This window comes from Oncorhynchus kisutch, linkage group LG19 (genome assembly GCF_002021735.2).
Source record: "Oncorhynchus kisutch isolate 150728-3 linkage group LG19, Okis_V2, whole genome shotgun sequence".
Classification (NCBI taxonomy): Eukaryota; Metazoa; Chordata; class Actinopteri; order Salmoniformes; family Salmonidae; genus Oncorhynchus; species Oncorhynchus kisutch.
In genome coordinates, this window is record NC_034192.2 from 18,711,865 (window position 1) to 18,737,063 (window position 25,199).

The following is a 25,199-nucleotide window of genomic DNA, read 5'->3' on the forward strand; positions in this document are numbered from 1 at the left end:
CAGAAAACCAGCAGGCTCCAGATCTCGTAGGGTAAGAGTTGAATACCCCTGCTACAAGGTCTTCCAGTTCTATTACATCAGCTAGAGCTAGGCACACTCAATTTACTTTTAAAATGCATAAATTCAAAATGTCACTATGGTTCACAACATGTATGTTACAAAAAAAGTATAAGACTAGCATACAGCTAGCATTGCCCTTGCGAACAATAACAAATAGACACAAATGAAAAATATGTCATCATCAGTTAGTTAAACTTACTGTCAGAAGGTTTTGAACCTTTATTTAACTGGGCAAGTCGGGCGACGCTGGGCCAATTGTGCGCCGCCCTATGGGACTCCGAAACACGACCGGTTGTGATACAGCCTGGATTTGAACCAGGGTGTCTGTAGTGAAGCCTCTAACACTGAGATGCAGTGCCTTAGACCGCTGTGTCACTCGGCTTAGCTACCACAGCCTAACAATGCATGGTTCTGCTTGTGTCTCTGTATCTGTCACAGTGTGGTGAGCCTGATGGCCAGGCCATGACTTGTTCCTGAGGAAACCCTCCCTCGGTCGGGGCTCCCTGAGTAATCATTCACCTGTTACCTGTGGCAACAGAGCTACAGCAAACACCCAACAGATAGCAGGGCAATGACAGCACTGGAGATGCACACACACTCAGGTGAGCTGTTATCGACAATCACACAGACAGACTTTATGACTGCCTTATCAGTGAAGCTTAGGCCTACTCTGTCATAGTCTTCCACATTTAGTCCTAATGAAATGTTTTTATTATGGGTATATTTGACTTTCAGATGGTTTCTTGGTAGTACGGAAAAGTTAAAGATGCAGGTCCATTTAATAAAGATATATTCTATTCTATTGAAATAGCAGATGTTTTTGGGAGGCCTCTAACAACCCTGTTCTTCTAAAGAAATAAGAGTGATTAGCAGTTTATTCTGTGTAGATTTCTGACATAAGGTTATTTTCCAAGAATGACCTCTCCCTCATAATATCAGTTCAACATGAACACGCTGTATAATATCTAAAGTTATCAAAGTGATTCGCAAATTATTCTGCATACTTTTCTTAAACAAGGAGAATTAGGTTATTTTCCAGAGGTGACCTCTCCCTCACAATGACAGTTCAATGTGAAGACAGTGTATAATGTAATACTGCATAGCCAAGAGTCACAGAAGAACTCTACGACCTGGATACCAGATATTGTAACAGAGCAGAGCTATAAAACCTGATGACATAACCATGGTTATCAGATGTTAAAAGAGTAGAACTTACCCCAGAGGCCTGAACACGCAGTGCCTGCCTAGGCCCTAGGGTGTGGCACTGCAGCATGTCTTTGGTGAGAAGGGAGGGAGGGATAGAGAATGGCAGTTTGTCCTGCTTTGGTTCCGCCTCCTCGGACGTCATTGCCATCTCTTGGCTCTCTCCAGTCCCAGAATGCTCTCCGTCTGAGAGCACTGGCCTGAAATAAAAGTACGAGCTAGCTAGGGCTCTGGCTGGTCGGCCGCTCAGGCCCCAGAGAATGGCTGCTTTGTCTCAGCTGCCATTTACACTGTCTGGAGGCATGGAGAGAGAACTCAAAGAGAGTGTCTGATTGCAAATTAGCACAGACCTTAGTGTGAAATGGAGCTACCCTCACCCTCCAGTTTATCCCCTCCCTCCTTCGTTCACTCCTTCCCTCTGTACTTCAGATACAGTTGGTGCTCGAGGAAATTGGGTGAAATTGTTTTCCGAAAGCTACAGGTTTTGAGTCTTTGATAGAAGTTATTCAAATCAATTGGTAAAAAATGAGAAATCTCAAATTTACTTTACTATCAGGTGAATCTAAATCATAGCATGTAATTTGTCTTAGCTTGTAAACTTTTGTTCAATTATTGTCCACAAATTTATTAGGTAAAAATGAGTGGGCATACATCATTTTGAATGATTTATTACGGGTTGAATGCAGATCATATCTTCGCATTTGCCTCATAGGACTACTGTGTGATCTTGCAAATATTGTTATTTGGAATGAACATGTGAATGACATACAGTATTTTGCAATGTTAGAAAAAACTGTGTGTGTGTATTCTTCATTCATGGGTAAACAGGAGTCCTGCATCATCTGAACCTGCATCATCTGATCCTGCTCCACACACACACACACACACACACACACACACACACACACACACACACACACACACACACACACACACACACACACACACACACACACACACACACACACACACACACACACACACACACACACACACACACACACACACACACACACACACACACACACACACAGTTTACAGACGACACAATGGTAGTAGGCCTGAATACCAACAATGACGAGACAGCCTACAGAGAGGAGATGAGGGCCCTCGGAGTGTGATGCCAGGAAAAAAACCTCTCACTCAATGTCGACAAAACAAAGGAGCTGATCGTGGACTTCAGGAAACAGCAGAGGGTGCACGCCCCTATCTACATCGACGGAACTGCAGTGGAGCAGGTGGAAAGCTTCAAGTTCCTCTGACGACCTGAAATGGTCCACCCACACAGACAGTGTGGTGAAGAAGGCGCAACAGAGCCTCTTCAACCTCAGTCGGCTGAAGAAATTTGGCTTGGCACCTTAAAACCCTCACAAACCTTTACAGATGCACAATTGAGAGCATCCTGTCAGGCTGTATCATAGCCTGGTACAGCATCTGCACCACCCGCAACCACAGGGCTCTCCAGAGGGTGGTGCGGTCTGCACAACGCATCACCGGGGGCAAACTACCTGCCCTCCAGAACACCTACAGCACCCGATGTCACAGGAAGACCGAAAACATCATCAAGGGCAACAACCACCCGAGCCACTGCCTGTTCACCCCACTATCATCCAGAAGGCAAGGTCAGTACAGGTGCATCAAAGCTGGGACCGAGAGACTGAAAAACAGCTTCTATGTCAAGGCCATCACTAGGCGGCTTCCACCCGGTTATGTAACCCTGCACCTTAGAGGCTGCTGCCCCATATACATAGACTTGAAATCACTGCCCACTTAATAACGGAACACTAGTCACTTTAATAATGTTTACATATTTTTGCTTTACTCGTCTCATATGTATATAGTGTATTCTATTCTACTGTATTTTAGTCTATGCCACTCCTACATTGCTCATCCTAATATTTATATTTTCCTTAAAACTTCTTTGGGACTGGGGGGCAGTATTGAGTAGCTTGGATAAAAAGGTGCCCAGCGTAAACTGCCTGCTACTCAGGCCTAAAATCTAGAATATGCGTATTATTATTAGTATTGGATAGAAAACACTCTGAAGTTTCTAAAAATGTTTGAATAATGTCTGTGAGTATAACAGAACTCATATGGCAGGCAAAAATCTGAGAAAAAATCCAACCCGGAAGTGGGAAATCTGATGTTTGTAGTTATTCAAGTCATTGCCTATCGAATATACAGTGTCTATGGGGTCATAATGCACTTCCTAAGGCTTCCACTAGAGGGGGGAAGAGGGGGGAATGAGAGCTGATTTAACCAGATGTCTGCCAGAGTGGCATGAACTGATCACGTGCGCACACATGAGAGCGACCTGCGTTCCATTGCATTTCTGAAGACAAAGGAATTCTCCGGTTGGAACGTTATTGAAGATTTATGTTAAAAACATCCTAAAGATTGATTCTATACATCGTTTGACATGTTTCTACGGACTGTAACGGAACTTTTTGACTTTTCGTCTGGACCTAGTGATCGCGCCTTATGAATTTGGATTACTGGGCTAAACGCGCAAACAAAAACGAGGTATTTGGACATAAATGATGGACTTTATTGAACAAAACAAACATTTATTGTGGAACTGGGATTCCTGGGAGTGCATTCTGATGAAGATCATCAAAGGTAAGTGAATATTTATGATGCTATTTCTGACTTCTGTTGACTCCACAACATGGCAGATATCTGTATGGCTTGTTTCTGTGTCTGAGCGCTGTACTTAGAATATTGCATGGTGTGCTTTTTCCGTAAAGTTTTTTTGAAATCTGACACAGCGGTTGCATTAAGGAGAAGTGGATCTAAAATTCCATGCATAACACTTGTATCTTTTAGCAATGTTTATTATGAGTATTTCTGTAAATTGATGTGGCTCTCTGCAAAATCCCCGAATGTTTAGGAACTATTGAACAAAACACGGCAATGTAAACTGAGATTTTTGGATATAAATATGAACTTTATCGAACAAAATATACATGTATTGTGTAACATGAAGTCCTATGAGTGTCATCTGATGAAGATCATCAAAGGTTAGTAATGAATTTTATCTCTATTTCTGCTTTTTGTGACTCCTCTCTTTCGCTGGAAAAATGGTTGTGTTTTTCTGTGACTAGGTGCTGACCTAACATAATCGTTTGGTGTGCTTTCGTCGTAAAGCCTTTTTGAAATCGGACACTGTGGCTGGATTTACAACAAGTTTATCTTTAAAATGGTGTAAAATTCTTGTATGTTTGAGGAATTGTAATTATGGGATTTCTGTTGTTTTGAATTTGGCACCCTGCAATTTCACTGGCTGTTAGCGAGGTGGGACGCTACTGTCCCACATATCCCAGAGAGGTTAATTCCATTATTTTAGGTTGCGTGTATTGCGTGTATTGTTGTGAATTGTTATATATTACTGCACTGTTGGAGCTAGAAACACAAGCATTTCTCTACACCCACAGTAAGATCTGAAAAACATGTACACTACCGTTCAAAAGTTTGGGTACACATAGAAATGTCCTTGTTTTTGAAATAAAAGCACATTTTTGGTCCATTTAAATAACATCAAATTGATCAGAAATACAGTGTAGACATTGTTAATGTTGTAAATGACTATTGTAGCTGGAAACGGCAGATTTGTGAGGCGTCTGTTGTGATGCGTCTGTTTTCAAACTAGATACTCTAATATACTTGTTCTCTTGCTCAGTTGTGCACTGGGGCCTCCCACTCCTCTTTCTATTCTGGTTAGAGCCAATTGCACTGTCCTGTGAAGGGAGTAGTAGACCACATGGAATAGCCTTTATTTCTCAGAACAAGAATAGACTGATGAGTTTCAGAAGTAAGTCTTTGTTTCTGGCCATTTTGAGCCTGTAATCGAACCCACAAATGCTGATGCTCCAGTTGTATTGCTTCAGGACAACAGTTTTCAGCTGTGCTAACATAATTGCAAAAGAGTTTTCTAATGATCAATTAGCCTTTTAAAATTATAAACTTGGATAAGCTAACACTTCGTGTCGTTGGAACACAGGAGTGATGGTTGCTGATAATGGGCCTCTGTACGCCTATGTAGATGTTCATTAAAAATCAGCTATTTCCAGCTACAATAGTCATTTACAACATTAACAATGTCTACACTGTATTTCTGATCAATTTGATGTTATTTTAATGGACAAAAAATGTACATTTCTAAGTGACCCCAAACTTTTGAATGGTAGTGTATATGTGACATTTTTTTTAAATGTAGGACCTATGACTGGGAATACAGACTGGGAATACAGATATGCATAGGGGTATGGATCAGAAAACCAGTCAGTATCTGGTGTGACCGCCATTTATGTTATGCAGCCTGACACATCTTCGCATAGAGTTGATCAGGATGTTGATTTTGGCCTGTGGAATGCTGTCCCACTCCTCTTCAATGACTACACGAAGTTGCTGGATATTGGCGGGAACTGGAACATGTTGTCATACACGTCGATTCAGAGCATCCCAAACATGCTCAATGGGTGACATGTCTGGTGAGTATGCAGGCCATTGAAGGACTGGGACATTTTCAGGTTCCAGGAATTGTGTATGGATCCTTGCAACATGGGGGCATGCATTATCATGCTGTCACATGAGGTGATGGTGGAGGATGAATGGCACGAAAATTGGCCTCAGGAACTCATCACTGTATCTCTATGCATTCAAATTGCCATCGATAAAATGCAATTTTGTTAGTCGTCAGTAGCTTATGCCTGCCCATACCATAACCCCACCGCCACAATGATGCACTCTGTTCACAACATTGACATCTGAAAACCGCTCGCCCACACGATGCCATACACGCTGTCTGCAATCTGCCCGGTACAGGGATTAATCTGTGAAGAGCACATTTCTCCAGCGTGACAGTGGCCATCAAAGGTGAATATTTGCTCACTGAAGTTGGTTACGACGCCGAACTGCAGTCAGGTCAAGACTCTGTTGAGGACAACGAGAATTCAGATGAGCTTACCTGAGATGGTTTCTGACAGTTTGTGTATAAATTCTTCAGTTGTGCAAACCCACAGTTTCATCAGCTCTCCGGGTAGCTGGTCTGAGATGATGTCGCAGGTGAAGTAGGCAGATGTGGAGGTCCTGGCCTGCCATGGTTTCATGTGGTCTGCAGTTGTGAGGCCGGTTGGACGTATACCAAATTCTCTAAAAGACATAGGCGGCTTATGGTAGAGAAATTAACATTACATTCTCTGGTAACAGATCTGGTGGACATTCTTGCAGTCAGCAATCCAATATGCACTTTGCATTAGGCCTTCCTCAACTTTAAAGCATAACTTATGTATATCCTATAGTCAATCACACATTGTTTGTGTGTGTGCGAGCGAGTTACTTTGTGGTGATATTGTTATAATAATGGGTTGGAGAGTTTTGTTGATGTGAGTGAACTTTTGTATTTATTTGTACTTAACTTTATTTAACTAGAATAAAAATCTTATTTACAATGATGGCCTACCGGGGAACAGTGGGTTCATTTCCTTGTTCAGGGGCAGAATGACAGATTTTTACCTTGTCAGCTCGGGGATTGGATCCAGCAACCTTTCGGTTTCTCTGCGCCTGGGTCCAACCTTACCACGTCACAGTTCTTAGGCCCGAGGTGAAGCCCGAGGTGAAGCCCAAATCTGATGTCAACCAGATGTCATCAAACAGGCACATCAACCAATAGGCTACCTGCCGCCTGTTTGATGTGCCTGTTTGATGACATCTGGTTGACATCAGATTTAGGCTTCGCCTTGGGCCTAAGAACTGTGACGTGGTAAGGTTGGACCCAGGTGTAGAGAAAAGACCAGATGAGGAATCAGTGGGTAAGGATAAACATAATACTTTACTGAGAAAAGGTAGCCACAGGATCCCAGTACACTTGAAAACAGCAAACACTAAGTCTCGAAAGGAAACGAACGCACACACGCTTTTGCAAAGGACAACAGAAAACACACCTCTTTTAACAGGGAAGTCATAATGAGTGTCGTTAATGTCTCTAGGACAGTCTCTGCCACCTTCTGGTCACAGGTGGGACCATGACAGTAACCTCCTTCTAGGAGCAGCCCCAGCTGCAGAGCCAGGGCAACCGCCACGTAGTTGATTGAAGTCCCGAACCGGTCCCGAATCCAGGATGTCCCGGGCAGGCACCTCCTCTGGGCCGTAGCCCTCCCAGTCCACCAGGTACTGCAGGGTGCCTCGGACCCGATGAGCCTCCAACAGACACCAAACAGTGTAGGCCGGGGGGCCACCAACAAGTCGAGGAGGCAGAGCGCAGGTGTAGGGCGAGAGAAGGGACTGGTCCTTACCAGCTTGAGATGGGAGACATGGAAGGAAGGACAGACCCTCATAGACCTGGGAAGCTGGAGACGATAGGTGACCGGGTTGATGCAACTCAAGATATTGAATGGTCCTATGTAGCGTGGAGGGAGCTTCCGTGAGTCCGGGTGGACAGCCACACCCGGTGACCATGTCGGAGGAGGTCTTTGGTGCCGGTTTGCCTGGTTTGGTGTCGGGCAGAGGAGCGGAGCAAGGAGGATCCCGCTCTGATCCAGGTGCGGTGACATGGTGCGGCAAATGACACCCCCGTTTCAGCCTTTTGTTCAGGAAACAAGGGAGGGGGTGAACATCAGGGTTAAGGCGTAACGATTCTTGATCGTAATCCAGTTCAACGCTCTATAATCGATGCAAAGACGCAGGCCTCCATCCTTCTTACCCACAAAGAAGAAGCCTGCACCAGCTGGGGATGTAGAGGAGCGAATGAAACCTGTCGCTAATGTGACTCCCGGATGTAATTGTCCATGACTGCTGCTTCAGGGGTCGAGAGGGAGTACAGACGGCCCCGATGAGGTGTGAAGCCGGGTAGGAGATCTATGGCACAGTCGTATGGACGATGGTGGGAAGGATGGCGGCTTGCCTCTTACTGAAGGCCTCCCAGAGGTCGAAGTATTCAAGAGGGAGAGCGGAGAAGTCTTGGTCTTTAATGGATGCAGGAGGACACGGCGAGGCTCTTGGTGGGGGTCTTAGAACTTTTAGTCTGGCAGTCCTTATCCCAGTTTAGTAGGTGTCCCGTGAACCAGGAGAATAGTGGGTTATGTAGCGCTAGCCAGGGGTGCCCTAAGATAAGGGGATTCTCGGGAGCAGTGCTCAAAAGAAAACTAAGAGTCTCTTAGTAAGTCACCCCAACCTGCAGTAGAAAGGGCTTGGTCTGATATTCCACCTTACCGGAGCCAATGGGCCGTCCATCGAGGGCTTGAATCTGCAGAGGGATGGGACACTCCACGCAGGGGATTTGAAATTCTCTGGCAAAGTCCCGATCAATGAAATTATCTGCGGCCCAAAGTCCAAGAAGGCTTGAATCTGGTGCTGATGGTTGTCCCAGTGGAGGGTAGTGACAGACGATGACTGGTTAGCTGGGTGGTAACTGCACAGCTCTTCAGGGTTTCCACTTGTCCTGGCGAGCCTTGTCATTTCCCGTCAGCTCTGGGCATGTAACACGGAGATGGCCGAGACCTCCGCAGTAGAGTTAGCAGCCATGCACATGTGCCTGTGGGCTCAGACGTTTCGTCCCAGCTGTATAGACTCCTCAATGCTGGGTTCGGGGGGCTTGGGGTGCTCAGGAAACCGGGACACTCGTTCTCACTCGTTCTGGGAAGCTGTTGTCGATCCTGATTGCCAGCATTATCAGGGACTCGAGGTCCTCTCCCAGTTCCCGAGAGGCCAGTTCATCCTTAATGGAGTTAGACAAACCCTGGTGGAAAGCGGTGACCAGGGCCTCCTTATTCCACCTACTCTTGGCGGTGAGGGTGCGGAACTCAATGGCAAAGTCAGCCACTGGTCTGGCCCCTCAAAGTGGAATTATGTTTTTTTCAATGTTTACAAATTAATTAAAAATTAAAAGATAAAATGTCTTGAGTCAATAAGTATTCAACCACTTTGTTATGGCAAGGCTAAATACGTTCAGGAGTAAAAATGTGCTCAACAAGTCACATAATACTCACTCAGTGTGCAATAATAGTGTTTAATTAACATACTTTTTTTATGACTACCTCATCTCTGTATCCCACACATACAGTTATATGCAAGGTCCCTCAGTCGAGCAGTGAATTTCCAACACAGATACAACCACAATGACCAGGGAGGTTTTCCAATGCCTTGCAAAGAAGGGAACCTATTGGTAGGTGGGTAAAAATATAAAAAGAAGGCATTGAATATCCCTTTAAACATGATGAAGTTATTAATTACACTTTGGATGGTGTATCAACACACCCAGTCACTACAAAGATACAGGCATCGTTCCTATCTCCGTTGCTGGAGAGGAAGGTTTTCACCATGAGGCCAATTTGAATGGGTGTGATAGTAGAAAACTGTGGATGGATTAACAACATTGTAGTTACTCCACAATACTAACCTAATTGACAGAGTGAAAAGAAGGAAGACTGTACAGAATACAAATATTCCAAAACATGCATCCTGTTTGCAACAAGGCGCTGAAGTAAAACTGCAAAAAAAATGTGGCAAAGCAATTAACTGTTTGTCCTGAATACAAAGTGTTATGTTTGGGCCAAATCCAATACAACACATTACTGAGTACCACTCTCCATGTTTTCAAGCATAGTGGTGGCTGCATCATATTATGTGTATGCTTGTAATCATTAAGGACTGGGGAGTTTTTCAGGATAAAAAAAGAAACAAAATGGGGCTAAGCACAGACAAAATCCTGGAATAAAACCTGGTTCAGTCTGCTTTCCAACAACAGATACTGGGAGATTAAATCACCTTTCAGCAGAACAATAATTGAAATCTAAACTGGAGTGCTTACCAAGAAGGCAGTGAATGTTCCTGAATGTCCGAGTTATAGTTTTGACAGTCAAAAGTTTGGACACACCTACTCATTCAAAAGTTTTTCTTTATTTTTTCTATTTTCTACATTGTAAAATAATAGTGAAGACATCAAAACTATGAAATAACAAATATGGAATCATGTTGTAACTAAGAAAGTGTTAAACAAATCAAAATATATATTATACTTGAGATTATTCAAAATAACCACCCTTTGCCTTGATGACATCTTTGCACACTCTTGGCATTCTTTCAACTAGCTTCATGAGGTAGTCACCTGGAATGCATTTCAATTAACAGGTGTTCCTTGTTAAAAGTTAACTTGTGAAATTGATTTCCTTCTTAATGCGTTTGAGCCAATCAGTTATGTTGTGACAAGGTAGTGGTGGTATACAGAAGATAGCCCTCTTTGGTAAAAGACCAAGTCCATATTACGGCAAGAACAGCTCAAATAAGCAGAGAGAAACAACACTCAATCATTACTTTAAAACATGAAGGTCAGTCAATCCGGAACATTTTGAGAACCCAAGAACAGGAAAGGAAGACCCAGAGTTATCTCTGCTGCTGAGGATAAGTTCATTACAGTTAACTGCACCTCAGATTGCAGCCCAAATAAATGCTTCACATAGTTCACATAGGATAGTTATCAATGTTTTAGTTTACTGCGGAGCCCCTAGTCCCACTCAACATGCCTCAGATACCTCCTTTGTCCCACCTCCCACACAGGTGGTGACCTCACCCAGCATAACTAGTACGTCCAGAGATGCAACCTCTCTTATCGTCACAAAATGCCTGGGTTTACCTCCACGGTACCCGAACCCACCATACCCCTGTCTTTACATTATGCCCTGAATCTATTCTACCATGCCCAGAAATGTGTCCCTTTAATTCTCTGTCCCCAACGCACTAGACGACCAGTTTTGATAGCCTTTAGCCGTACCCTCATCCTACTCCTCCTCTGTTCCTCAGGTGATGTGGAGGTTAACCCAGGCCCTGTGTGTCCCCAGGCACTCTCATTTGTTGACTTCTGTAACCGAAAAAGCCTTGGTTTCATGCATGTTAACATCAGAAGCCTCCTCCCTAAGTTTGTTTTACTTACTGCTTTCGCACACTCCGCCAACCCTGATGTTCTTACCGTGTCTGAATCCTGGCTTAGGAAGGTCATCAATAATTCTGAGATTTCCATCCCCAACTACAACATTTTCCGTCAAGATAGAACTGCCAAAGGGGGAGGAGATGCAATCTACTGCAGAGATAGCTTGCAAAGTACTTTCATACTGTCCAGATCTATGCCCAAACAGTTCCCAAACAGTAATTTTAAAAATGTATCTCTCCAGAAATAAGTCCCTCACTGTTGCCACCTGTTATAGATCCCCCTCAGCTCCCAGCTGTGCCCTGGACACCATATGTCAATTGATTGTCCCCCATCTAGCAACAGAGTTTGTTCTGTTAGGTGACCTAAACTGGGATATGCTAAACACCCCGACAGTCCTGCAATCTAAGATAGATACCCTCAATCTCACACAAATCATCAAGGAACCCACCAAGTACAACCCTAAATCTGTAAACATGGGCACCTTCATAGATTTTATCCTGACCAACTTGCCCTCCAAATACACCTCTCGCTGATCTCAGCGATCACTGCCTCATTGCCTGCATCCGCTATGGGTCTGCGGTCAAACGACCATCCCTCATCACTGTCAAAAGCTCCCTAGAACACTTCTGCGAGCAGTCCTTTCTAATCGACCTGGCCCAGGTATACTGGAAGGATATTGACCTCATCCCGTCAGTCGAGGATGCCTGGTCGTTCTTTAAAAGTAATTTCCCCACCATCTTAAATAAGCATGCCCCTTTCAAAAAATATAGAACTAAGTACAGATATAGCCCTTGTTTCACTCCAGACCTGACTGCCCTCAACCAGTACAAAAACATCCTGTGGAGGACTGCAATGGCATCGCATAGTCCCTGCGATTTGCAACTTTTCAGGGAAGTCAGGAACCCAATACACACAGTCAGTCAGGAAAGCAAAGGCTAGCTTTTTCAAACAGAAATTTGCATCCTGTAGCTCTAACTCCAAAAAGTTTTGGGACACTGTAAAGTCCATGGAGAACAAGAGCACCTCCTCCCAGCTTCCCACTGCATTGAGGCTAGGTAACACTGTCACCACCGATAAATCCACGATAATTGAGAATTTCAAAAGGCATTTCTCTACGGCTGGCCATGCTTTCCTCCTGGCTATCCCAACCCCGGCCAACTGCTCCGCACCCCTCGCAGCTACTTGCCCAAGCCTCCCCAGCTTCTCCTTTACCCAAATCCAGATAGCAGATTTTCTGGAACGAATTGGCAAAATCACTGAAGCTGGAGACTTATATTTCCCTCACTAACTTTACCATCAGCTATCCGAGCAGCTAACCGATCGCTGCAGCTGTACATAGCCCATCTGTAAATAGCCCATCCAATCTACCTACCTCATCCCCATATTGTTTTTATGTACTTTTCTGCTCTTTTGCACACCAGTATTTCTACTTGCACATCATCATCTGCACATATATCACTCCTGTGTTAATTTGCTAAGTTGTAATTACTTGCTACAGTGGCCTATTTATTGACTTACCTCCTCACGCCATTTGCACAGAAGATGAACAGCAGAGGGGCTAATGCTTTGTTTTATTTTGGCCAGGTCGCAGTTGTAAATGAGAACTTGTTCTCAACTAGCCTACCTGGTTAAATAAAGGTGAAATAATAAAAAATTACAATTAAAAAGTCATCAACTGTTCAGTGGAGATTGCGGAGGCCTTGCTGCAAAGAAACCACTACCAAAGAACACCAATAATAAGATTGACTTGCTTGGGCCAAGAAACACAAGCAATGGACATTAGACTAGTGGAAATCTGTCCTGTGGTCTGATTGGTCCAAATTTTAGATTTTTGTTGTGTCAAATGCTGTGTCTTTATGAGACTCAGAGTAGGTAAACGGCTGATCTCCGCATGTGTGGTTCTCACCGTGAAGGATGGAGGATGATGTGTGATGGTGTGGGGGTGCTTTGCTGGTGCCACTGTCTGTGATTTTTTTAAAATTCAAGGCGCACTTAACCAGCATGGCTACCACAGCATTCTGCAGTGATACGCCATTCCATCTGGTTTGCACTTAGTGGGACTATCATTTGTTTTTCAACAGGATAATGACCCAAAACACACATCCAGGCTGTGTAAGGGCTATTTGACCTAGGAGAGTGATGGAGTGCTGCATCAGATGACCTGGTCTCCGCAATCACCTGACCTCAACCCAAATTAGACGGTTTTGTATCACGTTTTAGGGAAGATCTAGATGCAGATAGTGTCGAAGTAAAACAAGTTTATTACTATAGTAGAACAGGGAGCAGGCAAAATGACAGATAAAGGGCAGGCAGAGGTCAGTAATCCTGATCTGAGTCCAAAGGTACAGAAAAACAGGTAGTTTCAGGGTCAGGGCAGGCAGAGGTCAATAATCCAGTGTGGTGGGTCAATAATCCAGTGTGGTGGGGCAAGGTACAGGACGGCAGGCTCAGGGTCAGGGCAGGCCGAATGGAAACAGGAGACAAAGGGCTGTTAGACATGGGTTTGATTTCAGACACATGAAAAGGGGTTGTGTATATGGAGGGTACGGGGCCACAGAAGATGAACAGCAGAGGGGCTAATGACCTTGGAGATGGGGAAAGGGCCGTTAAACTAGGGGGAAAGTTTGTGGGACTCCACCCAGAGGGGCAGATCCTGGGTGAACAGCCATTCCTTTGTCATCGATACCTGGAGGTGGTCTTGAGAAGGGCCGACCGTGCTCTCTTCCAGGTATGACGACAGCGGCGGACAAACATCTGGGCCAAAGGTATGCCGACCTCTTCCTCTTGCTGAGGGAAGAGCGGGGGCTGATAGCCCAGGGAACACTCAAAGGGTGAGAGACCCGTGGCAGAGCAAGGAAGGTGGTGGGAATGGTGGAGACCAGGCAGCAAAAAAGGGTTTTCCAAGTCTTGGTTAGCTTGCTCTGACCGGCCGTTAGACGGGGTGGAACATCCCCATCTGGGCCCCCTCGGGGTTTGGCTGGGAACGCTGCACCTCATGGACCTGCTTCCCTTATCCCCAGCTGAGTGCCGTCACCAGACATGGGGTGGGAAGGATGGTCTCGGAGTCCGAGGGTGTAGCCGCGAGGTTATTGCGGCGTGACAGCACATCCGGCTTGATGTTCTTGGATCCCGGTCCGTAGGAGAGGGAGAAGTTGAACTGGGTGAAGAGCAGGGCCCACCTAGCTTGCCTGGAATTGAGACGCTTGGCTGTGCAGAGATATTCCAGGTTCTTATGGTCGGTCCACACAATGAACGGATGTTCCGTCCCCTCCAGCCAGTGCCTCGAGAAGCTCCCGATTCCCCACATCATAATTCCTCTCCATGGCATTGAGGCAATGGGAGAAGAAGGCGCAGGGATAATGAGGGGAGATGGGAGACACCTGGTGGGGGGTGGAGACAAGCACAAAGACAGGTGAAACAGATCAGGGTGTGACAGTTTGGGATGAGTTGGACCGCAGAGTAAAGGAAAAGCAGCCAACAACTGGTCAGCATATGTGGGAACTCCTTCAAGACTGTTGGAAAAGCATTCCAGGTGAAGCTGGTTGAGAGAATGCCAAGAGTGTTCAAGAGTGTTCAATGCTGTCATCATATTTGGATTTGTTTAACACTTTTTGGTTACTACATGATTCCATATGTGTTATTTCATAGTTTTGATGTCTTCACTATTATTCTACAATGTAGAAAATAGTAAAAATAAAGAAAACCCCTGGAATGAGTAGGTGTGTCCAAACATTTGACTGGTACTGTACATCTACTTGAAAATATATGGCAAGACCTGAAAGTGGTTGTATAGCAATGATCAACAACCAAAAGGATAATGGGAAAATGTTGCACTATCCAGGTGTGGAAAGCTCTTAGAGACTTACTTAGAAAGACTCAACTGTAATCGCTGCCAACTGTGCTTAGGCAAAGTATTGACTCATGGGTGTGAATGCTTATGTAAATTAGATATTTTTGTATTTCAATTTCAATAAATTTGAAAAAAAAAATCTAAAAACATGTTTCACCTCGTCATTATGGTGTACTTTGTGTAGATGGGTGAGAAAAAATTCAGGCTGTACCACAACAACATGCGGAATAATTGAAGGGGTAAGAATACTTTACAAAGGCAGTGTATCTCATAATAACGACCCACTGTCTCGTAAATTGTCGTCAGATTTTGTTGGGGGGGGGGGGGGCTGGAACTGGCTTCCATAGAATTTGGAATAAGTATGAGTAAAACTTTATGTAGGCCCTAACATATATTTTTAGCATTCTAAAACCGAATACATTTGTAGAAACGTTTTTCCTGAACTGTGGGCCTATGGGAGCCCTGTTACCCAAATTAAACAACGGGAGCACTGTACCCTATAGCCTGTAAAGTCACCAGAGTGTGTTATAGCCATTGGCTAATTATGGGGAAAAGTGTCTTCTTGTCTTGCACCATGATCCTTTACAATACCTTTATTATACCACAAAGGAGCTACCACTCATCTATAATTCCTATAGACATGTTGAACCCTAGTACAGTATAACAGAGTACAATAGCTACATCATATCTGTTGACATGGAGTAATATAGCCAAATCAAATCCAGGCATGATATCACCTGACACTGCATGCAAGGAGGAAGAAAAATAACTTATAGCACGTGCTTTATTCCAGTTGACACAGGTAGGCTAAACAGGTGCTTTGGTCCGAGGCCTATAGCCTACTCGTTTATTGGGTGCCTATTTGGTTAAGGAATTTGGGGGAAATTAGGCTAGGCCTACATGCCTGGAAATTATTATGAAATTGTTATGATGGCCTACATTGACAGAATGTGTGTTTGAGACCTAGCCCTATGCCTCTCACTTTCATTTAATTGAAACTGCCTCGGTAAAATTACCAAATATGCTGACAGTTAGCATGTATGAACATGAGTCTCAAGTCTATTCTCGTAGGTATACATTGGCAGTTCAGGACTCCATTTAACACTTGGATAGACCGGACGAATTCCGATTGCGTTATTGAAAGGCAATGTTTTCCATGTTTTCTTATGGAGCAACTAGTGTGGTACACGTGTAATACAAACTAGTGTAATAAACAAATTAACAGGAGTAGCCTAAACGTGGTGCCTCGAGTTTTTCATAGCAATATTCAATCGGATGCGTGTGCATTGCCCTTTTGTTCGCAGTAGGCAAATGCTCCACACTATCGACATCTCTTATCTTTTGTAAATATGTCATTGTAGTCGGCCTATGCTAGGTCCAGTGTGTTTCATAGCTGAGATAGTGCAGCGACAGGCAGGCAGCCGCGAATCACATTTCACTTTAGCTGAACTTCTCAAATCTATTTGAGCTATGGCAGAGGGAACACAGTGAGTCTGTCCGGTCTACTAATAGTCCGGCCCCGCCGCGGATGTGGCAAGCGAGGACATGCTGGTAGCCTATTCTTTATGATTATTTCTTAAAGAGCCGGCGAACGCAACACAGCTCCGTTTGCTATGGATGCTTCTTTGGCCGAAGTTTATATAGGCCTACTTTGCTACACTGTTACAATGTATCGACTCAGAGCACGGATCACTACGTAGCTTAGTCGTCTTTTCTCACACTCGCATCATTGTTGCCGCTGTGCAGCGAGGACACGATAGTTACGGGGGGAGACAGACGAAACACAGCGTGACTGTCGCTCAGGACTTGAACTTGAACTTCATTTTGAAATTGTCGTCCATGTGTGATCGACGTTAGTCTTCTTTTCTTCCATAAGCAATATTCATTATTCTGTGATTCAGTGACAAACTACGAGGAGAAATGAGGAAAATACAGATGTTTTGAAGACAATAAACTAAACGTAAGTTAATGTGCTCCATAAAAATACTAAATAAACCGCATTTATTGAAGGGAATAGCCGTTCCAAATCATGTGTTATCTTGCCGGTGGATTGCATGTATTTTCAGTGGGGTGGATGACACGATTCAAAGACTGAGATGTTCTACAGTCGTAGGCAAGTATGAATTAAGTTTTCGCGGGTAGTTATTTCAAACGCAAACTAAATCGCCCCCAAAATGTTTATGTTGATCCTTAACAATGACATAAAACAAAACAAGCCAAGATCAATGTATAGTGTATTTCTATTTTGATTAAAGGGGATGATAGGCTATAGCCTTAATTTCACAATTGCAGTTAAATAAAGAAAGACGTCAGTTTTAGTGCATGGTTTTATATGATACATTTTCTATTGGTTGTTCTTAACAGAGAGCTGAAATACAATGTTTATAGCCTTACCATCTCTACTAATCCACCATAAAGACGACACATTTTAAAATGTGTATTTGTGGCATTTGAACAAATGTGCATTTAATAAAACAAATGTTATTTCGCCAATTTGAGCTGTTTACTCGTAAATGACCCGACTCTGGGGTATGATTTGATTGTGTGGTTTTGCGATCTGTTTCCATGTGGTTTTCCCTCAAATATATTTTTTTAATGGATTATAGCCTATTATACTGTCATTGAAAAGTGACATTTGGGCATCAAGCCTCTATAGGTCTAAGCCTATTTATTTGTATGTATGAAAAAAGGAACTATTGAAAGTTGGGAGACAATTGACATCTTTGAAGAGTTGAAATGAGTTGGAGTTTTGGTATGATGTTGATAATAATCTCAGAAATGCATCCTGTGTGTATGTGGAAGAAAATGGCCTACTATAGCCTAAAATGATTTAGCTGTAAGTCATCCTCAGAATATTTTTACTATTTGCCATTTTTGCTGTTGATCAATTGTCATTTTCAGATGCAAAGATACAAGGGTGTTCCTGTTAAAAGTGCTGAAATGTGCTGTGATCTCTGTGTTTCAGTGCTGGCTGCTCCACCTCGGACATTGAAGAAGTGGACGTTTCATATCAACAGAAAGTAAAAGAATTGAAGAATGCATGTTATAGATGTTGTTATAACAGGTAGGTTTTTTTTATTTTTTATTATGTAACTATTCAGTGACACAATAACAGTTTAAATCGTAATGAGACACCTTCCAAAATATTATTTAAATGTGCTGTAGTTGCTGGGTGAAACATTTTGTAATATGATTGATTCAGTGCATAATGCATTACATTTTAGATCTGCACTACAAATGAAAAACATTGAGTGAAACTTGTATTTCTTATTTATAATGATTGTCAAGTAATTGTTATTAGTTCTATAGAGAATGTATAAGCTTATCATTTCTAAATCAAATAGGCAGTGGGAAAACCTGTTAATGTGAAAAAGATCACATACTCTGACTATACGCCCTGACCATCCTTCATCTATCTAAAAAGGCCTATATTTAGAGACATTGATCTGAAATATCTCCCGTAAACATGGCAGAAAATGTTGATTACTTCTTAATTTGAGCCTTGAGCCTTGAACCTTGAACCTTGTCAGTCACAGCACTGGGGTCGGTACTCAGAGTAGGCCCTACACGACAGGTTAACTCTCACAGCCAAAGCTGTCACCTGCACAATTCAACTGAGAGAGAGATTATGTATTTATCTATATATTTATATATACTGTATATATATTCTTTAAATAATTATCAATATTTAGAACTAATGCCCCATCTTAATTTACATTAACAGCTTTAAATCAAACATTTTCTAATTGACAGTATTAAGGGAAAGTTTTACTCTCTGACAACTCTTGGGAAATCAATCGGTCACCCTGAGACTTTATTTCCATTTGTTTAATAGTTGTCTCTCACTGCTCTCCTGCTTCTGTCAAAGATAACATTCAATTTGCTCCTCCTGTCATTCGGTTGGCAAGATTTTATTTTATTTGACACAATCAAAGTTATAAGTGTCATGGCCTGGGCCAGACGGGCCTAATAAGACAGTCGTAGGTTTTCTTTCTGCACATCTGGCTATTTTAGTGCTGCGTCTGCAACTGGAAGCTGATTTTGTTGCCTGGCCTAGTGCTCTGGTACTCTGGTGATGCCGAACCCAGCTTGTCAATCGCACTGAAGCGATGTTTCCCAAAATTCTGGGAGCCGCAGCAACGGATGACAGAAACTTGGCATTTGTCGTCGGCCACATTCTCTCCTCTCCTTGCTGCTCTCTGGAAAGAGGAGCAGACAGGGGCCAAGTATGTAACGGATCATCATGACCCTGTGGCCCCTGATGGCTCAGGGTGATAGGCATCTTTAATGTGATATATTAATAACCAGTATATTGCACGTTTATAAAACACACTTGTGGCTATAAACAGGAAAGCCATTGTGCTCTGGGGAAACGAGGCAAAAAGGCAAACGCAGGTGGCTGGAGACAATGGACAAGGGCTGGTTTCTCAGATTCTAAGCAGTAAAGAAAGAGGGAAAGAGCCTGTGGACTTGTGAATTGGTATGACTTTGTCAGTGGCATGATTTACCCTCAGTTTACTCTAGAACAGAATAACAAAAAAAAATCTTGATTGGAATGAACAGGAGACCAGTGACACGAAGCTGTCTCTCTCGTAATTCTCCGGTCCTGACCATTCTCTATGCCGTTGTTTTCACCCCCAGAAATTGATTGAAACCTAAACTAAGGCACAGAGCCCTGATATTCTTCTCTATGAATAGTTGACTAGATATGATGATGATGATGCATTGGATGGTGTCCCTGTAAGGGCATTTCAGGTCAAGGACAGGGCTGTGCTGTTCTGAGATATTCTGTTCTGCATCATAATTATTTCTTAATTTGAAAGAAGAACATGTTTTTTCAAAGAGGGATGATGCTGCAGCTTTTGGTCAGCCAGGTTTCTGCACAAGTTGAAACAGTAGTTGGTTTCGACTTTGTCACAGGAGTTTTAAATGTTACAAAGCCCTCTGTAGCAGTGTGAAGCTAAAGTATGGATAATCAAATCTACATGTATTTGTCACGTGCGCCGAATACAACAACCTTACAGTGAAATGCTTACTTACAGGCTCCAACCAACATTGCAAAAAAAGTATTAAGTGAACAATTGGTAAGTAAAGAAATAAAAAAACAACGGTAAAAAAAGACAGTGAAAAATAACAGTAGCGAGGCTATATAAAGTAGCGACTCTATAACAGTAGCGAGGCTTTATACAGGCACCGGTTAGTTGGGCTGATTGAGGTAGCATGTACATGTAGATATGGTTAAAGTGACTATGCATATATGATAAACAGAGAGTAGCAGTAGCGTAAAAGAGGGGTTGGTGGGTGGTGGGTGGCGGGACACAATGCAGATTGCCCGGTCAGCCAATGTGCGTGCGGGGCCGCTGGTTGGTCGGGCCAATTGAGGTAGTATGTACATGAATGTAGTAGAGAGAACTGTCTATGACTGGGGTGGCTGGGGTCTTTGACAATTTTTAGGGCCTTCCTCTGACACCGCCTGGAGTAGAGGTCCTGGATGGCAGGCAGCTTAGCCCCAGTGATGTACTGGGCCGTACGCACAACCATCTGTAGTGCCTTGTGGTCGGAGGCCGAGCAATTGCTGTTCCAGGCAGTAATGCAACCAGTCAAGATGCTCTCGATGTTGCAGCTGTAGAACCTTTTGAGGATCTGAGGACCCATGCCAAATCTTTTTAGTTTCCTGAGGGGGAATAGGCTTTGTCGTGCCCTCTTCACGACTGTCTTGGTGTGTTTGGACCATGCTAATTTGTTGGTGATGTGGACACCAAGGAACTTGAATCTCTCAACCTGCTCCACTACAGCCCCGTCGATGAGAATGGGGGCGTGCTCAATCCTCCTTTTCCTGTAGTCCACAATCATCTCCTTAGTCTTTGTTACGTTGAGGGAGAGGTTGTTATTCTGGCACCACCCGGCCAGGTCTCTGACCTGCTCCCTATAGGCTGTCTCGTCGTTGTCGGTGATCCGGCCTACACTGTTGTGTCGTCTGCAAACTTAATGATGATGTTGGAGTCGTGCCTGGCCATGCAGTCGTGGTTGAACAGGGAGTAAAGGGGGGGGGGGACTGAGCACGCACCCCTGAGGGGCTCCAGTGTTGAGGATCAGTGTGGCAGATGTGTTGCTACCTACCCTCATCACATGGGGGTGGCCCATCAGGAAGTCCAGGATCCAGTTGCAGAGGGAGGTGTTTAGTCCCAGGATCATTAGCTTAGTGATGAGCTTTGAGGGTACTATGGTGTTGAATGCTGAGCTGTAGTTAATGAATAGCATTCTTATGTAGGTGTTCCTTTTGTCCAGGTGGGAAAGGGCAGTGAGGAGTGCAATAGAGATTCCATCATCTGTGGATCTGTTTGGGAACTATGCAAATTGGAGTGGGTCTAGGGTTTCTGGGATAATGGTGTTGATATGAGCTATTACCAGCCTTTCAAAGCACTTCATGGCTACAGAAGTGCTTTGAAAGGCTGGCAATAGCTCATATCAACACCATTATCCCAGAAACCCTAGACCCACTCCAATGTTGAAAATATCAATGAAGACACCTGCCAGTTGGTCAGCACATGCTTGGAGCTCACATCCTGGTAATCCGTCTGGCCCCGCAGCCTTGTAAATGTTGACCTGTTTAAAGGTCTTACTCACGTTGGCTACGGAGAGCGTGATCACACAGTCATCCGGAACAGCTGATTCTCTCATGCATGCCTCAGTGTTGCTTACCTCGAAGCGAGCACAGAAGTGATTTAGCTCATATGGTAGGCTCATGTCACTGGGCAGCTCGCGGCTGTGCTTCCCTTTGTAGTCTGTAATAGTTTGCAAGCCCTGACACATAAGACAAGCGTTGGAGCCAGTGTAGTACAATTCAATCTTAGCCCTCTATTGACTCTTTGCCTGTTTGATGGCTCATCGGAGGGCATAGCAGGATTTCTTATAAGCTTCCGGGTTAGAGTCCCGCACCTAGAAAGCGGCAGCAATACCCTTTAGCTCTGTGCGAATGTTGCCTGTAATCCATGGCTTCTGGTTGGGGTATGTACGAACAGTCAATGTGGGGACCACGTCCTCGATGCACTTATTGATAAAGCCAGTGACTGATGTGGTGTACTCCTCAATGCCATCGGAAGAATCACGGAACATTTTCCAGACTGTGTTAGCAAAACATTCCTGTAGTTTAGCATCTGCTTCACCTGACCACTTTTTTATAGACCAAGTCACTGGTGCTTCCTGCTTTAATTTTTGCTCATAAGCAGGAATCAGGAGGATAGAATTTTGGTCGGATTTACCAAATGGAGGACGAGGGAGAGCTTTGTACGCGTCTCTGTGTGTGGAGTACAGGTGATCTAGAATTTCTTTCCCTCTGGTTGCACATTTAACATGTTGATAGAAATTAGGTAGAACTGATTTAAGTATCCCTGCATTAAAGTCTCTGGCCACTAGGAGCGTTGCCTCTGGGTGAGTGGTTTCCTGTTTGCTTATTTCCTTATACAGCTGACTGAGTGCGTTCTTTAGTGCCAGCATCCGTCTGTGGTGTTAAATAAACAGCCACGAAGAGTATAGCTGAAAACTCTCTAGGCAAATAGTGTGGTCTGCATTTTATCACAAAATACTCTACTTCAGGCGAGTAAAATCCAGATACTTCCTTAGATTTCCTGCACCAGCTCTTGTTTACAAATATGCACAGACCGCCCCCCTTCGTGTGCTGTTCTATCTTGCCGGTGCAGCGTATTTCCCGCTAGCTGAATATTCATATCATCATTCAGCCACAATTCCATGAAACATAAGATATTACAATTTTATGTCCCATTGGTAGGATATTCGTGATTGTACCAAGTGTCATTTATTGTCCAAATGATTGCACGTCGGCGAGTGAAATTGACGGTAAACGGCATCTTTCCCACTCGCCTTCTGCGAATCCTTACGAGGCACCCCGCTCTGTGTCCTCTGTACCTGCGTCTCTTCCTCTTGCAAATAACTGGGATGTTGACCTTGTCGGGTGTTTGGAGAATGTCCCGTGTGTCCTGCTTGTTGAAGAAAAAATCTTTGTCTAATCCGAGGTGAGGGATCGCTGTCCTGATATCCAGAAGCAATTTTTTTGCCGTAAGATACGGTTGCAGAAACATTATGTGCAAAATAAGTTATAAATAACGCGAAAAAAACACACAATAGCACAATTGGTTGGGCGTCCGTAAAACTGCTGCCAATTCTTCCGGCGCCATTTTACGCTCAGACGCGGTAAAATACGCCACTCACCTCGGAGTGGCGTAAAACATGCCACTCACGTTAGTTTCTTCTCCGCAATGAGTCTGGAGCAATTTGTGGAACGCAAACACATTCTAACTGTTCTGATTGGTTCCAGAAACCGATGGGTTGGGCCAGAACCAGAACCTGTGGGTTCACCCCCTCATTTTGACGTCACAACAAACAACTTCAACGATGGCAGTCTCAGTCTGAGGTATGTAGCAAACATAGAGCAGTGTGCAATTCTCTTTTATCGTATGTGCAACGCAGTGACTTCTTTGTTGTTGTAATATCGCAAACGGATTCCAGCTTTGACCTAAATTCTCAGGCGTTCGGTGAAGAGTTCAGGCAGTAGCGAGAGAGAGAGGGTAGGGAGTGAAAGAGATCCCTGGCATGTTAGTTTTCTTCCAGGGAGGGGGCGAGACACAGAAGGCCTACCTCTGTCAACCAGTGTGACCGAGCTCTCTGCTCTCTCTCCGCTCTGTTCAGCTTTGGGTCGTGTTTATTGTGGACACCGTAGCGAAAGGTTTTGCAACAGAAAACAAAAACGAGCGTTTCATTTTGAGTCCGTTTTCTTCTGTTTGGTGCCTAGAGAATATGACCCTGCTCTCTGCCTCTCTTTCTGCTCTGGGTGTTTCCTCCTCTCAGCCTATAACAGGAAGCTCATGTTCAAGGTCATGTGAGGACAGGGAAAAGGGCTTTTCTTTCCACTGTGAGTCATTTGGGAGAGAGAGGAGGAAGAAAAAGAAGAAAAAAAACAAAAACCCAAAGCCTTGCTGCCTTGCACTGAATCAACCCTCTGCAATCTGCCATGTTTTTCTCCTCTCCCCTATATTGCTTTATTGTCTATTTTGGCTGAGTTATTCTCACCCTATTCGTGCCAATATTTTTTTTTAGAGGATAGGACGTAGTGAGTGAGAGCCGAGTTGAGTTCCTGAGTTAAAAGAAGAGTTCATGAATCCTGTAAGCAAATTAAACAAATCTCTGTGGGGAGCTCCGCAGGTTCTTCCGGCTTGGTTCTAAATTCCAGAGAGAACCTTGACCCGTAGTTACACACTGGAAAAAATAACACACTCTCTGCATGACTTTATACATGTTTGTGATATCTAGACTGTGTGGTCAATGTTTAGAGAGTGTCTTTGTGCATATACAAAGACCTGTAAATAAGGAATTTGACATGGATAGAAATCTGGCATGTGATAACACTATAGTACATGGAGGAGTACATTAAATACTCTGACATATTTTTGTTCTTCTCTCCAAGTCAGAGGTGGCTGAGCTTTTGGAAACAGTTAAGATGAGTGATACAGTGCTAGAGGTTTGTATAGTCAATTTCAGTATGGTTTAGATGTTTGGATATTTTCCCTGTACATGGTATTTCTCAGCACAACCAGAGGCCTTTTATCGAGACAAACCAGACCACAAGGAAGACATACCCACTCCAGTGCATTGCAGGTATACCAATATACCACCATGTATGCATTGAAGGTGGCCAGACTGTCCATTCCCCGGTACTGAAGCAACTTTATAGCTTCAACATCAACTTCAGCTTCAGCTTTTCACTTCCCCCCCGTTTACTACTACAGAGTGTACAAAACATTAGGAACAACTGCCTAATATTGAGTTGCACCCCCTTTTGCCCTCAGAACAGCCTCATTTCGTCGGGGCATGGACTCTGCAAGGTGTCGAAAGCATTCCACGGGAAAGCTGGCCCATGTTGACGCCAATGCTTCCCACAGTTGTGCCAAGAGTGGTTTTTGACTTTCTCTGAATGTATCATTGGCATTTTGTACTTGGGAACCAAAACTTTAGGGATTTCAGTTATGAGCTGCACACTGGAATTATATTAGAGGGAACAAAATGGGGTTTCAGTTGGACCCAGTTGAATGACATCAAGGACAAGTCAGTATATTATAACCTTTATAAATGAAGGTGTGAATGCTCCTC

The 25,199-nt window shown here is 43.8% G+C and overlaps 1 long non-coding RNA gene across 1 annotated transcript in view; it reads left to right on the plus strand.

Moving 5' to 3' along the window:
* Nucleotides 1-16,364: 16,364 nt before the first annotated feature.
* LOC109864403 (uncharacterized) overlaps nucleotides 16,365-25,199 on the plus strand; it is a 33,940-nt gene continuing 25,105 nt past the window's right edge. Inside the window, exons 1-2 of the long non-coding RNA XR_002251441.2 lie at nucleotides 16,365-16,995; nucleotides 18,001-18,099. This is a non-coding gene — a long non-coding RNA (uncharacterized LOC109864403). The remainder of the gene's footprint in view (nucleotides 16,996-18,000; nucleotides 18,100-25,199) is intronic.